Source organism: Stenella coeruleoalba (genome assembly GCF_951394435.1).
Source record: "Stenella coeruleoalba genome assembly, chromosome: 7".
Taxonomy (NCBI): Eukaryota; Metazoa; Chordata; class Mammalia; order Artiodactyla; family Delphinidae; genus Stenella; species Stenella coeruleoalba.
The window spans coordinates 48865174-48882162 of record NC_137153.1 but is presented as its reverse complement, the minus strand read 5'-3'; the positions used below and the strand labels follow the sequence as shown (position 1 = coordinate 48882162).

The window sequence follows — 16989 nt, the reverse complement described above, 5'->3', positions numbered from 1 at the left end:
GAGTGCTTAGAGGAAAATGTATGGCTTTAAAATCTGTATAGTAGAAAAGAAGAGAGCCTGAAACATAACCTAAGAAAATATCACACCTAAAGAAAGTACAAAAAAGAAGATTAAGGGAAAAAATAAATGAACAGGAAATATCAGTACAATAATCAACAACATCAAGAGATAATATTTTAAAGATTTTTTAAGAATTGATAAACCTTTAACAAGATTGATTGAAAAGAGAAAAAAATCAAACTTCTTTTCTGATTGCAAATAAGGGAAAACAAACAAAATCCAAAAAAATAAAATTCTGTGAAACTCAAGCTTTAGTATTGCACAAATACATGTGAGTTTCATATTTTTAATTAAATTTATCTCTAATGCAGTGAACTTTACGTTTACATTATAGTTTTTTTAAAACGTATGGCAGCAATTCTCTTTTCAGATGCCTCTTTCCGTCTTCGGATTTTTTCTCAATTGCGCCATTTAAAAATATGTATGAATGCCTAAAATTAAATAATTTCTAAATATGGCTATATGATGCATGTAATATATAGATAAGAGCTCTTTATTATGAAATTTATAGTTATTTAAATTATGTTAATTTAATATTATTATCCAATAATCTTTCTTTCAAAACTTTGACAACATTATCATAGAACAACAATAACAACGAAGGCAAGGACTTGTGATTAATGTTACATAGAAGCCTTGGTCAAGATAATAAATACATTGCCCTGAATTTTTGGAAAAAATTAAAAATAAAAAGTTACTTAGGGATCAGCTGATTTTTATGGCTTTAATTTTCATACTACCATAGACTAGACAGTAGTCTCTTGAAGTCATATCTACATATACCTCATATCAAAAAGTTCTTAAAACCTACATTTTCTTTGGACTTGTCCCTAGTTAAGATTTTCATTTTAATAGAATGTCCAGTTAGACATGCAAACTCTGATAGATATGGGAGCAGAGAAACAGAGGCTAGGCTACACAAGAGAGGCCAGAACAGCTCCAATAAATGACTATTCAATGAAAACTGAAAGCTTTCTGTTTATTGCAACAATTTTAAGTAAATCCTTAGTCTCTCAGGTCAGTGGTTTGAGGACGATAGAAAGAAAATTTAAGTCAAATTCTCACTGAGAAAATATTTTACATACAGGGCTTATATGATATTAAAGAGCGCTCAGTGCACTTAAACCCATTTTATATAAGCACAGATGCAAGAAGGGAAGCAATTCCAGAGGCAAACACAGTAACAAACATAAGCATAGCATTAAATTCTACCACTGGTTTATATGGTAGAAATTCATACCAGCTGCTGTTACCTGACTGATTTTTCATATTCACTATCCAGTGATGACATTCACATCATTGTGTATGTATGTATGTATGTATACATATATATATATATATTTGTAATTATTTTGATGAAAATTTTTGCATGACTTTCATGATCCTCTACTTATCTCCCTTTTTCTCTCCGAAATTATACAAATCAATGTTAATTTTAATGGCACAAAGTTCACTATTTTAGACGGTGCTTTTATCAGTGATAATGTGATCTTCTGAGGGATGTGTGGTGGAAAAGGGGAGAAAACCCTCATGAAAACAGCTCCTTAGAATTTTAATTAGTAAATGCATTTCTATTTTTTTAATATTATCCTCACATATTTTAGTTAAAACCTATTACTACTTAAAAATAGTTCACAGCTCTGTTTTTCTTTCTTTCATTGAACTCCTTATGAAAATAACAACCTCTATATTTATAGAATTTTTCAGTTAGGAAATTCAAACTAACAACTATTATATCATGATTATGGCAGAGCAATAAAAATTTGATTATTTAACTTGTGGACTCACAGAATCACAAGATAATTTATCAATCACTCAATTTAGGATTTAAAAACTTCCATAGAATCCTTTTCAAGTGCTGAAATGGTTTTGATAAAAGAACCCTAAATAGAGGAATTCGCACTAGAAAGGTAGTACATCATAATATACTAATAATGCATTTTCCTATTATAATCTTTTTTATGGTTTTCACACATATGCCTTTCTTATTGGCTACCCTTGATAAAAAATGAATCTATTCCATCTTTCTCATTATAGCCCTTAAAATATTTAAGCATAGTTATCATTGTCCCCTGGCTGTCTCCCCATTATCAGGCTTTCCCCACAGTTACTCATCTGACATAGCTTGAGTTTTCTCTCCGTTCTGCTCAACCATCTCCATTGGTCTCCATCTGCTCAACCATCTCCACTGGTCATCACCCTAGCAGGACTCATGGCCCTTCCTTTGGGTTCCAGGGCAGCAGGAGAATGCTCATGTTCCTGGAGTTGTAATCACATCCTTGACTGACATTGAACTGAGTTTGGGGAAATCCCCTAACATTTTAAATTTATTGCCATGAAGTCCAATCTCCTCTCTGTAATTACATCACTATGTTTTGCTTTGTTTTGTTTTGTTTTTTGCGGTACGCAGGCCTCTCACTGCCGTGGCATCTCCCGTTGCGGAGCACAGGCTCCGGACGCGCAGGCTCAGCGGCCATGGCTCACGGGCCTAGCAGCTCTGCGGCATGTGGGATCTTCCCGGACCGGAGCACGAACCCGTGTCCCCTGCATCAGCAGGTGGACTCTTAACCACTGCACCACCAGGGAAGCCCCATATAAGTACAGGATTCTAGATTTACCCCAGTTATTTATTTGATACGGATATACTTATTACTCAAGAACATCCAACTCATGAGAGGAAAAATTTGAAAACTGCTACATTCGTTCTCCATTACATATGATGATCACACCATCCTCTTTTTCACAGACAAAATGAAGTGGAAAAAGAGTAGAAAACATTTAACTACTGAATATAGATCTTCCACTACAGGGAAAAATGGAGGGAGGGAATGTGTTATTCATATTCTTTCTCTTCTTCCTTAATTTGCCGAACAAATAACAATTCTCTGCTTCGTTTTACCTGTATAGACACAGGTTGAACAAGAATTCTAATTTAAGGGAATGAAACTGTCAATAGAATTGTTTCTTGATCAACCGCCATTCATTCGGTCATTGTAGAGCAATGGACCAGGCACTGTATTACATCTTGCTTTGCTTTAGCTGAGAGCACAAAACCCAAGTTTTCCATCATTTATATTGAATGCAGTAATTGCTTTTGCTTTTTATTCTTTTCTGTCACATCTTATTTTTCAACTTTACTAATAAAATATGAAGAAAGCCATAGAATGCTACAAATGTGATCTTTTAGTTATACCATTTTATTAATAGCACTTGACTTTGGCTGTTAAACTATTAACCTATAATTAAAAAGCTGCAATACTGCATTAGCAGAGTAAATGCATTCCAGTGAATAATAATAAACCGTTCACAATTTACTAAGAGCTCAATTTAGCCCAAATTATATTGTTAACAATATGCCTGGTTTACTCACATGAAATTTAAAAAATCATTCTCGAGCATTAACATAAAACACCTTATGCTGTTTATGCACACTATAACTCATAGATGGAGTAGGCAATAGAGATTGCCGAAATGAACATTTAAGCCAGTCTCTTCAGAACAGCTATCAGCGTATCAGCCTTATAAAATGTATGCTCATCTCTCTTCTTTTACCTGTATGTCTCCATTTGTACTTGGGTTGTATTTACACTGATGAAGTAAAATCTGTCATGTTGACCCTAAGTATATAAGGTGTTTCACAGGCTCAATGGTACATCCATAAAATTAACAGAGTTTTACTGTATTATTATCAATAATTGTCTTCAAGTGGGAAAGAGCTCTAACAAACCTTCTGCTCTTTACAGAAATCTCTCTACAGCATTCCCAGGTAATAATCGTAAGAAATAACTAACGTTATCTGTGTTGTAACTATATATCACTTTACATCTATGAACATCCATGAGGATTTATGAGGTAGGTACTGAGAGTCAGAGAGGAACTTCCCCACAATCTCCCAGCTAGTGTCAGACAGAGCCAGGAAGAGCATCCAGACTCCCTAGTGGCAGATTTCCTGAGCTTATCCATTGTACTTGACAGCCTTTCAGTCTCTGAGGTTAGGCACGGCCTTCAGTAACTGCTTAAGCAATTCTGAAGAAGGGACCCTCACTCTCCCTCTAGGCCACACATGGTATTTTGGACATCTCCAGTTTAAGAAGTCCTTCCTTATATTGAATCTGTATAACTGATACTTATACCTCTTTGTCCTGGCTCAATTCCTTGGAGGAGCACAGAATACCTAAGCGAAATGCCTCTTTCCATGACAGACATTGAAGTATATGAAAAAGGCAATCATATTTCCTTTAAACCTCCTTTTTTTCTAAACGAAATACTTCCTAGTTCCTTCAACTATTTTTCATATGACATAATCTGTAGAAAATATTCCGATTGCTCTCCCCTCGCTACAACTGTTTGTCAACAACCATTTAAGTGGAGGCATCAGTTAAGAGCTGACCTCGAGAGATTTTCCTGTGACTCTACTCTTCCTCGTCCTGAACGGCAGACCAGAGGACTTAGCACGTCTGATTGAATGTTGATTCTTCTGACTTTTCGAAAGCAAACCAGCAGGTCTGTGACATGCGTACTATAATGAGGATATGATACGTATTTTATAGGCTGCTTCCATTAAATGAGATAATGAAGATACAATGTGTGGCTCAAATTACAGCACATGCGCTTTAGTGGTAAGCTACTTCCCTCATGAGTCAGCCTAGCTAGCTGCCTGGTCTTCCAACATCAGTGACTGTCATTTTAGATCTGGGAACCCAGGAAGTTCAGGCCAACTCCTGCATGGATGGCAATAGTCAACTGTAGTATGGAACATACCAGGCCCCAAGGCATTTTACCGTCTCATCTTGACCTTGAAATCAAGAAAGTTCTCTAGATTATGGAATCACTGTTCTCAAGCTCATGCTTGAATAATTTATTGCTTTATCTTTATATAAATGAGAGACTATGTATTTAGCTTTAGCGAATTGTATCTTTCAGTATAGTTTAGCTGTAACCTCTGAATCCTTGCTTGGTTATCCAGGAATTAGCTCTCCCTCTCGGAGCAGTGTTACCCTCAGGTTTCATAAGCATGCAACCTTTATCATTTTCAGGGCTTGATAGAAAGGGAAGAAGCGGGACCAATCTCACGGTACTGGCTATGCCCCTAAAGCAGCAGCTGGGCCCAGGGAAGTCAGTCCAGCGAGGAACAGCATCGTAAGGGAAATGAGAAAGAGCAACAGTGCCAGTATAGGATCTCGAGATCTATAGGAGATCCAACACCCTATTAGGCCACTATAGGGTCTATCACCCTAGCCTATTCTCTGTCTTTGGCATCTGTAAAGAAATCAGATTTCAAAAATCAGTAACCCCAGAAGAATATACAAGTCTCATCAAGATGACCTTACTGAAAGGTTAATTATGTTCCCAAATAATGTATCTAATAATGGCCCCAGTTATTAAATGTTTATTATGGTCCAGTCCCTTTTATGTGAGTGACTTCTTTTAATCCTCCCAAAAATCCTCTAAGGCAGATATTATTACTACTATATTATTATTTTACAGAAGAGGAAACTAAGCTACTTGCCCAGGACCCCATAGATGGAAAGAGCATTCTCAGGACCCATAACCAACAATCTGTCTCCAGAGTCTATACTCTAGGACATCCAGCAGACTGTTGGTCCATCTTTTAATATAGGAGACAATTTGTAGCCTCCATATTTTTCTAACAACAATTACAACCATAGTTTTATTCTGATTTATTTTTGCCATCTTACATTTCTAGAACATTTTCTTCAACTCTGTGACCTGGGAAGCCCATTACCATCTTGAGTCTCTGAATATTTCTTCTTTGTCAAGTTTAATACCTTACATTTTTCTTTATTGAATCCAACCTTGTTCATTCATCAATGGGCTAGGTATGTAACATGTTCTCAGCATTGTACTAAGAGCTTGGGTGGAATTTCTAAATAGGAAAGCTGTTTTGATTTGTTAACAAAGATCCTAATTATACATTCAATGGGGAGGATAACATATCTAAACAAAGTTGTCTTCAATGAATTATGAAATTATACATCTGGTCTCTATGTAAAAGAGAAGAGCCTAACTCAAAAATATATACACATATTCGTATGTTTAAAGTCACTCTTTCTGCATATAGAAATAAAATGGATGAAGAAAACCTCAGGTTTCCTGCGAGGAAAGTATCCTGTAATTGTCTTTGAAACTCTCTCTTATAATTTAAAGAGCATTGCAAAGTTTCACAAAGGGAAAGAGCAAATCTAAATAAGTGAATTCTGCAATACTTTTGTAGAGTTGGTGGCACAGCTCCATCCGAATCCCCTCAACCATCAAACAAATAAATAAAAACAAGATTATATAGGAAACTTTGCCTAGCAAACACTTTCAGAAAGAACTGTCTCACCCAGACCACCCACCCTTGCCACTAGCCGTGGCTGGTTCCACTATACTTCAGGGCCTTTACTATTGAATCAAATATTCCCTAATCACCGAAACTTCTATCCTTCAGCCTCAAATGCATGAGGTTATTGGCAGCCAGAGAATCATCCAGAGCCTCACGTTGCTGCCTAATGCTCCCCAGGCTCTTGTGATGCAGCTGCAAGAGAGAGAGCCGAACGCCAAACCCAGAGCCCAGATTGCCTTGCCTGCACTCTGCCAGCATCAGAGCAGCCGTGGCTCCCCATGGGTGCTCCTGGAGAAATTCCCCAGAAATGGAAACAACAACAACAACAACAACTGCCATCCCTGCCCATTTTTCCTAGGGATGCATTGATTTCAAGTTTTACAGAGATGTATGCATAGAGAGAAGGGGAGGTCAAAAGTCAAGAAAGGGAGTTGGCATTGGCCAACTTTTAGCTTCTTCCCCTAATGGTTGTAGCAGAGCAATGAACCATACCTCTCCATGACCAACTGTGTAAAGCACAGTTTGAACTTACCCTCTTTCTAGGCTGAAGGGGTGGTGTCCCTGCTCAGTGTTGAGATGGTTCCTCCAGAGTATGGGTTTGTTTGGGGTCCTCTGTTCGTCCTCTACCCGTGAGTTAGCTGGAGGTCCAGCTCAGATTCTGAAGACATGGAAGTGTCCTTCTTGAAGTGTAAACATAATTTCTTGTCAACCCACCACCAGTTTTCCAGTGCATAGGACTGAGTTGTGGCTGGTTTCTACATCTGCTCAGAAAAAAAAGAAAAAGAAAAAAAAGAGGTGAGCAACTACTGCCCCACTTCATCAGTGAACTTCTTGTTCATCATATTTTAGCCAAGATGACTTTCTACATGGAAGAGCAATCAAATAATCACAAATGTTTATATGAGTATTTACTAAGCGCCAGACTTATAACTAAATACTTCCCATTCATTGCCTTGGTCAATCCTATAATCACCCAGTGAGGTAAGTGCTACCATGAGTCTCACATTTCCGATAAAGAAACTGAGACTCAGAGATGATAAGGATTTCTTTAAGGTCACACAGTACTTAAGTGAACAGACCAGAATGTGAGCTAGACCTCAGTAATGGCAGAGCGATATAACTTGAAATAAAAATGCCCTCAGGGCTTCCCTGGTGGCGCAGTGGTTGAGAGTCCACCTGTCGATGCAGGGGACACGGGTTCGTGCCCTGGTCCGAGAAGATCCCACATGCCCCGGAGCGGCTGGTCCCGTGAGCCATGGCCGCTGAGCCTGCGCGTCCGGAGCCTGTGCTCCGCAACGGGAGAGGCCCCAACAGTGAGAGGCCCGCCTACCGCAAAAAAAAAAAAAAAAAAAAAATGCCCTCAGTTTCCTTCTTAATGGGGTAAATGCTTAGGCAATTTAAATACAAATTGAATAGGCTTTCAAATGAAAACTTTTAACATATTTTTGACTTATACATAGCATAGAGAGAAACTACATAGGGTACAAAAAGGATTTGTAGGACTACATTTTAGGAAGTATTTTTCCTTTGGCAATTTCTCAAACCTAACTTGCTCCAATGATATATTACACCCTGTTTATTATCTACAAAGAGCATAAATAGTTAGAGAAATGTTTTTGACCCCTACCAAAAGCAAATATGACCTCGTTTCCAAACCAGAAACCTTCGTCTGGACTTTGAATACTGATTTGGAAACAAGTTTTTAAAAGAATTAGCTCAAAGCAGCAGGTTTGTAGCTCGTATGACATGAGATGATCAATGACCACATTAGCTGCTAATCTAAGGCATACAACATGCATGAGCATTAGCATGGAAATCTAACACGTTCCCACGTTCCCACCCCAGGTGGCACTGGATTTCTAATCCGCTGTTCCATCTAATAGGAATAAACTTAAATGGTTTATTTAGAGCTTCATTTACAAAGTTAATAATTAGGGTGATTTACTCAAAAGGCAGGGGAGGGGGAGGAGGAAGGGGGTCAGCTGAGTGGGGGGTGAAATGGGAAAAAGGAAAAAAAAAGTAATCTTGAAAAAGCGAAACAACATCTTAGGATAATTTTGCCTCAAAAGACATCTCCCACTCTGATGGTAGGGAATCAGGGTTAAAAAAAAAGCATGACCTCAAGAAGCTGAGTCTTGGTTGGGGACCAACAAATAAATCCTGTTATTTGTTAGAGGATATTAGGCAAGTTGTTTAATCTCTCAGACAAAGGTTTCTACATCTCTAAAATGGGAATGATAATACCTGCTTGGCATGGAATAAAAAAGATAACAAAAGCAAAGTGGTGAATACAATACCTGACACAGGGGAAGGACTCAATTTCTATTGATTCCGCCCGTGAATGGATTCACTAGAAAGTGCTAAGATACAAACGTGGTCCCCTCCTCCTGCTTCTGCAATGCCAGCGTCCGACCTAGTCACAGATTTTGACATGGCACTTTTACCTGCACCCGGTGCTGGGATAATAATTGGATGAGTTTCATTTGATACTATGCAGAATATTGGGCAAATGAGCTTCAGCTAATTAAAACAAACAGCTATCCTGTCTGTCACCCACCTCTCAGGTGACCCATGTTTCTCTATGTACCATTTACGTGATCCAGCTCCAGGCTTACCCTTAACTTTTTAAGGGCCCAGGGCAAGAGTCCAAATGGAAACCCACATACCTAAATATTTAAAACGTATAAAACAGTTAACAAAATTTAAATAAAATAGTTTCTATCCTCTTACCTAAACAAATGTACCTTAATAATGACCTAGAAGGTTAGATTCAAATTCATAACTCTTGGACCCCGTGGGGTTCTGTGCCAGGACACGGAGCTTGGGAAGAGCCAGCTCTTCCTCCTTTACTCCCCACCCTGGCTCTGTCCTCCACTGGATGGCAACTTGCATGCATGTGGGCGCTCCAATCCTCACATCCAAACTCCGTCTCTATCCCCACCCTCACAAACAGCCACGCCAAGACCACATTCCAAGCCCACTCGTGGGCCCACCGACAGCTTGGTTGTACCTCCCCCAAGAGAAAACTCCTCGGAAAGAGACTCATGTGGGCCTTGGAAGCAGGCTCAGGACTACTTAGGCTGGAAATTCCAGTGTCCCGAATATCCAAAGGTTTGTCCGGAAGTGGGGGAGGCAGGCTCCAGGTGGCCGTGAAGACAGGAGGTGGTTCTGAGGACACACGGCACTGTAGAGAAAGAGAGGCAGAGCCAGAGGAGAGCTGAAGAAGAGGCAGCTGAGGCACAGAGCCCTGTGCAAGGGTCCCTTTCCCCCAGCTCAGTAAAACCTGCTTGTTCAGTAGAGTGAACTTATCTCTTCCTCATCCCAGTTGCCGACCTGAGGGGCAGGTGTTAATATCTTCCCTGCAGGGGAGCTGGATACTACCCTTAAGGTAGCTCCAGAGCAGACGGTCCTTCTGCAAAGGGCAGTGTGGCCATTACTATTAACCCTTGTAATTTCACTTTCTACCTTAAATCAGTCTTGCTAATTAGCAGGTTCCACCTTCTTAACAATTAGCTAGACTGGTAAATAATCAAGAGACAGGACAAGCGAATTAACCTTCAGTTTCCTTCCCAGGAATCTACCGAGAATATTTTTCATACATAATGTACTTCAGGGCTTGTGTTTTCACAGAAAGAATCGTTCGAAGGTGTTTTCATGCCCACCCTTATGATATGGAAAAGCGGTCTGCCTCACATGTCTCATCATCCTTGGCACCCTTAGTATCACTGAAAGGTTTTCTGGGCCGTGGAGAGAATTTCTGCAAGCTGCATGAAGGCCATAATGCTCACTTTAGAGGGCTGTAAATAGAGCGTACAAGCTACTAACTGCAGTCTGTTATAGACTCATGTTGCTGCCCTAACAGAAAAGAAAGGGAGCTCACCATACCTGCCCAAACCAGACTCAGGCTCTGCAGAAAGACTGGACATTCAGGGACATGTAGCAGCACCTTTGGTTATGACCACATTACTCCGTGAATTGGTCCTTGCCTGGTTTCCCCATTCCCACTCACCCATCACTTCTTACCTGCCTCTCAAGGGCTTTCTACCACCGAGGTTCTCAAATCACATTGTAATCACCTGGAGAGCTTTAAAAGTCAGCTCCAGAGATTCTATTTAATTGGTGCAGCCTGGGCAAGGGGAGTTTCAAGAGCTGTCCAGGCGACTGTAAAGTGCAGCTGGGTTTCAGTGTCAGCACTCCACCACTGCAGCCCAATCTGCTGGCTCTTTCCCGAACGTATCCAGAACTCTCACCCTCCTGTGCCCTTTCCTTTTGCTTCAGTGTCCCTCTCCCACCTGGAAAACTTCTCATTCTATGAGACTCAGTCAGAGGAAGCTCTGTCCCGAACACTCAGGTCCCCCCATCTGGAGATCCCAGATCACCTCCCATACCCCTTTCATAGAGCTAACAGAGGCCATGTAATTTATGATCCCAAACAACACACTGTTGAATGTAAAAGAAAACACTACTAATAATTATGCTCGGTGACAGGTGTCAACTGGGACTAACGCTGGCCAACTGGAACATCAGATCCCCCTATTTATAGCCCCTATGATATCAATCAGTAATTGCACATCCGCCTGCCTGTCTCCTGCTCTTGCTGTGAAAGCCATTGAAGCAGGGATAGCCCTTCCTCATCTCTCTAACCTCAGTACCCAACCCAGAGTAGATGTTGAATCGATGCTTCCTTAAGAAGCCCTCTATTTTATAATGATTAAATGCATGGACTCGGTCACCAAAGAACATGCATTCAAATTCCAGCTCTGCCACTTATTAGCTGTGTGACTGGACTATTGTGCTTTAATGACTCTGAAATGGAGTTAATAATAGAATGAATGTATCTAATAGGATTGTTGAAAGGTTTAAATGAGTTGATATATGTAAAGCACCCAGAGAATAGTATTTAAACATAGGAAGCACTGTATAAGTGTTTTTTATTATTTGTAAAAAGAACGGATAAACCAACTGAATAAGCTCCAAGTGCCTCTCTTCTATGGAACTCCTCCAAATGATCACGCCCATAGTGAACGTTCATGATAACAGCTATCCTTCACTGATGAATCACCACGTTCCAGGTGCCATTACGTGCTTTGCATACATTATCCCATTCACCCTTCATCACAGCCCCTATCAGGAAACTATATTATTACACCAAGTTTACAGATAAGGAAAGTGAGGCCCCAAAATGAAGAGGATATCCACAGTCACTGGGTTTTATCTTTCTATAAGAAAAAAGCAACTGAAATCCATTCGCACTGTGAGTTTCCTGTGATTCCTTTGAGAAATAAAAGGGCTTTTCTGAAGTCCCTGTAATCACATAACATACCTAGTTTTTGAAGAGATGGAGAGTGAAAAGGCAATTGCCCTGTAATATGTACTTTGGAAGGAGCTCTTGTTTGCCGCTTTTTGAAGTGTTTTAACAATTCACGAACTAACATTATCAAGAAGATAATATGTACAAAGCAGTATTAGGGGGACTCTGAGGACACCCCAAATTGAAAATCTTCCTCTTACCTCCAAAGAGTTCAAAATCTAGTTGAGAATATAGAGAAAACATTCAATAACACTACAGGATTTAAATAGCAGTAACACAAGGGAGATTCCCAGAGCAACATGATTAATTTCCCAGGAAGTGGTAGTTTGTACCTGCCATAGGAGGTCAGGGAAGTAAGGACTTCTGAAGAGACTGAGAGTTGTATCTTTAAACATCGCTTCAACAAACTTTCACCGACACCCATCACCTGTCACTCTGCAGCACACTGAAACTGTGGAGATTAGAAAAACAAGAGTGGTGCGCTCAAGGAGCTAAAAGCCCAGAAAGGGAATCAGACATGTGGACAGATAACTCAAGTGGCAAGAGAATAGTTATGGCAGAGAAGCTATTCTCTGATTTACTGTGGAGCCTAGAGAAGGGCATTCACACAAACTAGTCTGGGCAAAGTTGGCAGGAGCAAGATGGTGGAAGGTATTCCAGAAAAGAGATTGCCCAAGCTGGTTCTTAAAGAATAAATGAGTTACCAAGGGGGAAAAAAAAAGGAAGAAAAGTCTCCAAGAGCAGGGCAAATGCATGGGAAAGGGGTGGAGGAGTACGTGTTAAATAAAAAGATATAAAGGGCTTCCCTGGTGGCGCAGTGGTTGAGAGTCCGCCTGCCGAGGCAGGGGACGTGGGTTTGTGTCCCAGTCCGGGAAGATCCCACATGCCGCGGAGCGGCTGGGCCCGTGAGCCATGGCCACTGAGCCTGCGCGTCCGGAGCCTGTGCTCCGCAGCGGGAGAGGCCACAACAGTGAGAGGCCCACGTACCGCAAAATAAATAAAAATATAAAGGTATTGTATATTTATCAATGAGCTTCTTGAAGAAAGGCATATAGCATGTTATACTCTACTTGAATGTGCCTGGAAACGAAAAAAATACTCAGAATGTTTGCGCTGTGAAAAATATATGTGCCCCGGCACACACGGGCATGCACACACGAACCGAAAAACATTTGCCAAAGCACAACCTAATCCTAGTTCATATTCATAAGTGGTCTCAAAATCAACCGTTGTTTTTGTTCGTTAATTTGTTAAACAGTCGTTAGCGCAGTCTTCCTCCTAGTCTCTGCCTGTGAAGGGAGCACGCTGACACAGCCCCTGGGGAAATATGAAGGGCCTAAAGGGAAAATAAAACAATACCGCTTTTAGACCCGGAGCTAAGCTTATAGAGCACACTTGCCAGCAGGGAGATTTGGACAACATTTATTTGTCTAGTTTCATTAAAAAGTACACATAGCCTATTACTAGAGAGGAAAATATACCCCTAAAGAAGTCATAAACTTTGACAGGAAATATCATGAAAATACTGATTATACTGCATATGCATGTATATATACCATATACATATGTAAAGATATATAATATATACTTGAACCTTCCCATTATCTATGAACGGGTCAATGAAATAATTGATCAGGAGGCAGTGGGGCAGAGTGATTAGCTAGGCTGCCTGGCCTTCAGGCTTTGCTCAGTGTACCAGCCGTATGAGCATTTTTCCTACGATCGCAAGCAACTTCACCTCTCCAAGCCTCAGTGACTTCTTCATCTATAAAGTCAAAATAATAATAGAACCCAACACATGTGATTAAATGATGACCCTCTTATGAGGATTAAAGGATATAATTCATACAAAAGTGCTTAGCACAGTCACTGGCATATCATAAGTACTCAAGAGTGGTCTCAGAACTGTTAAACTTATACCAGAAATTATTCCAAAACATAGAAAGTAGGAGACATTTTGAAAGCATTAAAGTGATTAGATGGGGCTGACTAGTCTTTTGGAGGCCAGCTATAAATTCACTCACATAAGAAACTTCTTTTGTAAAGGACCATCCAGTGCTTAAAACGGAGGATCATTTGTCATACTGCCCTCCATATATTCCTGTCACTTTGACTTGCCTCATTTATATAAATGAGTCCTTAAAAAGGATACCCTGAATCTAATCACTCCTGGAGTCTGAAAAACCATCACAAAGGAAATGGTTACCTCTATAAATTGTTTATAAAATGTAGGACCCCAGCTGACAGACTTGCTGAGAAGTAAGACAATGATACAGTCACAGGCTTGGGTAAAGTGCCTATAGTCAAGAATAAGTTGAACAATATGGAATTAATCTAAACGACGCAACTAAGTTGCAATTTATTTTTTAATACTTCCAGCTTTTCCCTTGGACTTATCCATCACCCTGCTCACCCTCTCTCCCATCCTCCTCTCTCCCCTCATTTATACCTTACTCCCAGGGAATCATTTTAAGAGGGAAACTTCACCAAGATTCTGTATTGCTTGTAATGCTTAATGTATACACAAGTAGAAAAGGACATATCTAAAACCTGAGTATAAAAGCAGTCATTCTAGAGCTTGTAATATCTGGAGCTAGATTGTAAATGGTGGAAATTTCAAAGAGGAAGAAACCCCCTCGTGATCAGACTCAAGAAATCATTTAAACTACCAAAAACTTTGATGTGAAACCTTTGTGTTTTGCACATTACAAATGTAAAATATGGCTCTTTCAATCAGGAGAAGCACAGGCATTGGGTACTATAGTCAAAGGAACTCACATTTCCATATCTAACTTTTTTCCTGTCCTGGAAAGAGAGAATTACTCCTCTGTTGTGCAAATCCACCTACTCAGAGGCATATGATTAAGAGGGTAAGCAGCTCAGGTCATCAAGCACGGAGAGTGCCAAAAAAAACCGACAACAACAAAATCTAAAACCTAAGGTGAATTATCACTCTTTTAAGCTGTGATTACGTTTAAAAATAAAACCATCAATGGCTTTTGTTCTACAGTTGAAACCAGAAGTCTACTTTCCCCCCCACTGTCTTCACTTTTGCCTTCAAATAAGATCTTGCAGATCTAAAAGTCTCTTTTGTAGCTTAGGTTTATTAAACCTTGATATGATTCCTCCAGGGCTGAAGATCCTTGTGCTAAACTGCTTACCAAGGGTTTACAGATTGAAATGGTTCCCAGGGGGATTTTTTTCTGCCCAGTTAGTTCTGTTACTGCCGTCTCTGAAGTCAGAGATTATTGAGATAAAACTGATTAGAAAAACCAAGCCTCTTTAACTTCCAATACCAAATAGGTCAGAAAAGCAGGAATCAGAGAGCTTCGAGTGCTCCCCCTTTTATATTATTAAAAGACTTCCTCTGGTAAGTGAAAGCTGTGTTTACCCAATACCAGTTTTCAGAAAGCAAGGTCTCAAAGCATATTTTCTTTCTTTCCACACGTAACACTCAAAGCACAAATTCTTGATCAAATTCTGGGTTAAACTGGTCTGTGCCACATCATTTATTGACTCAACGGCAAAGTGACTTCTTATGGACTTCACATGGCATATCATGGCAGCTATACAATTTAGCAAGAGAGTTAAAAAATAAAGACACTGTCTAACATGATTAAGGAAATAAAGAAATAAAACCCCCATGCTCTTTTCTGAGCCTCAAGTTTTATAATGCCTGAAAACTTTGAATACCAATTCAGCCTTAGATTTCTTTCCTAGGTCAGTGATGTAGTCCAAAAATTTCTTCCCATTTTTTCCTAGTCATAGAAAACATAAAATTTGATATATGAAACTCCCAATTTCAAGTGGGCCATTGTCTTAAAGTTCTACGTTAACTGATTAAAGCTCAGAAGGTATTTCCCATGGAAACTGTAGCTGTTGACTTCTGAGACGAGTCCACATATGATTATACCCATATTGTATACCCTGTATCTAACCTCTGTAACAGGTGGCTGAATCCCCAGCGTTTAAACACCTTTACTGACAGCACTCACGGCTCCTAAGGCAGTCCACTTCTTTTGCAGGACATCTCCCTTGGTACATTAGCTAAAATCTACTCGCATGCAGCTACAGTCTTCCTCTACCTACCACCTGGCAGATCCTCCCATCGTGACTCAGGGAGCCATCCTGCTACTTTTGTCTCCGCTTCTCCACTGTAAACATGCCCAATTCCTTGAATTATTTCTCCTAATGTGGATTCCAGCTCCCATGCCCCCAGATATGCTCCATTTCATTTTTAACGTCATTAAATGAATGAATTTAATGTGATGTGCACAGCTGGAGAGAATGACTGTGTGTGGCCAGCACAGTAGGACACTGATTACCATGGCCTGCACAGTGCGGTTTTATTTTGTTTTACTGAATACTAAGTCACTGAAGGACACAAACAGCTGTTGATAGAACTTTTTTGGGTTAAAGCAGAGCCTCACTGTTTACGATGTGTGGCAGAATGCCTAGTGAGGCAAACTGTTTTTTTTAAAACCAGAGAGGTGAGAACTGAAAATGCCTTCTATATCACTTCTATATCTAGAAATAGAGCCAGCAAATGACCTCCAAATAAATCCTTATTTTCTGGAAGAATCACTTGGATGGCATTCATTGCAAAATTGTAAGGCAAATTGTGCCCATCACTATGGAGAAAAGTATAAAAGGATCTTTGTCTCCATAGCTTGGCCAAGTCTGTTTCTCCCAACATCCCCTGGAGTTCCAAGCTCTGGTGCAGAGCAGGGAAAGAACAAGTTGCATAAAGAACTGGGGGAAGAGCACTTTCTGAGAAGAAAAGGACCCAATGGTAGAAAAAAGCAACCAAGCTCCTGAAATAACAGAACCATGGAGCTACAGAGCAGTCAAAGGAGGAAAAGAGAACTAGAAGTTTCCATTAGTTGAGACCCAGTGCCCCCCACCCCACCCCCACCCCGGGACACACTTGGGCTCTAAAGAGGACACTGTGGATAAACCCAACTGACGGCTTAGAAGCCCCAGTCAAGTTTCCATGGAAATCCCTTGGCTGAGAACCAAGAGACCCAATACCAGCAGAATAGGATCATCGTCTCTTTAAGAACGACTAGCATCACTAGCTGGATCAGAAGATTTAGCCATTGCAACATCACTGACACAACCGGCAGAAACAATTCTTCCTCACAGGGACTTAAGCCTTTACTAGCATAGACTTAAGAGCTCAGGGTGAAGGCAGGCAAATCTAGGTTTCTTAACCTGGCTCTGCTATTTCCCAGCTCTGTGACCATAAACTTTTTTTAGCTGTCTTGTTCTT

General features: G+C 40.2%; 1 protein-coding gene across 11 annotated transcripts in view; it reads right to left on the bottom strand.

Annotated features, from left to right (window-relative positions):
- The window catches only part of CAAP1 (caspase activity and apoptosis inhibitor 1), a 1159962-nt gene that overhangs the window by 731030 nt on the left and 411943 nt on the right, over window positions 1–16989 (bottom strand). For all 11 annotated transcript variants that reach the window (XR_013829209.1, XR_013829210.1, XR_013829211.1 and 8 more), the window contains one exon: window positions 6939–7167. The gene's annotated coding sequence lies outside the window, so the exon portion shown is untranslated. The remainder of the gene's footprint in view (window positions 1–6938; window positions 7168–16989) is intronic.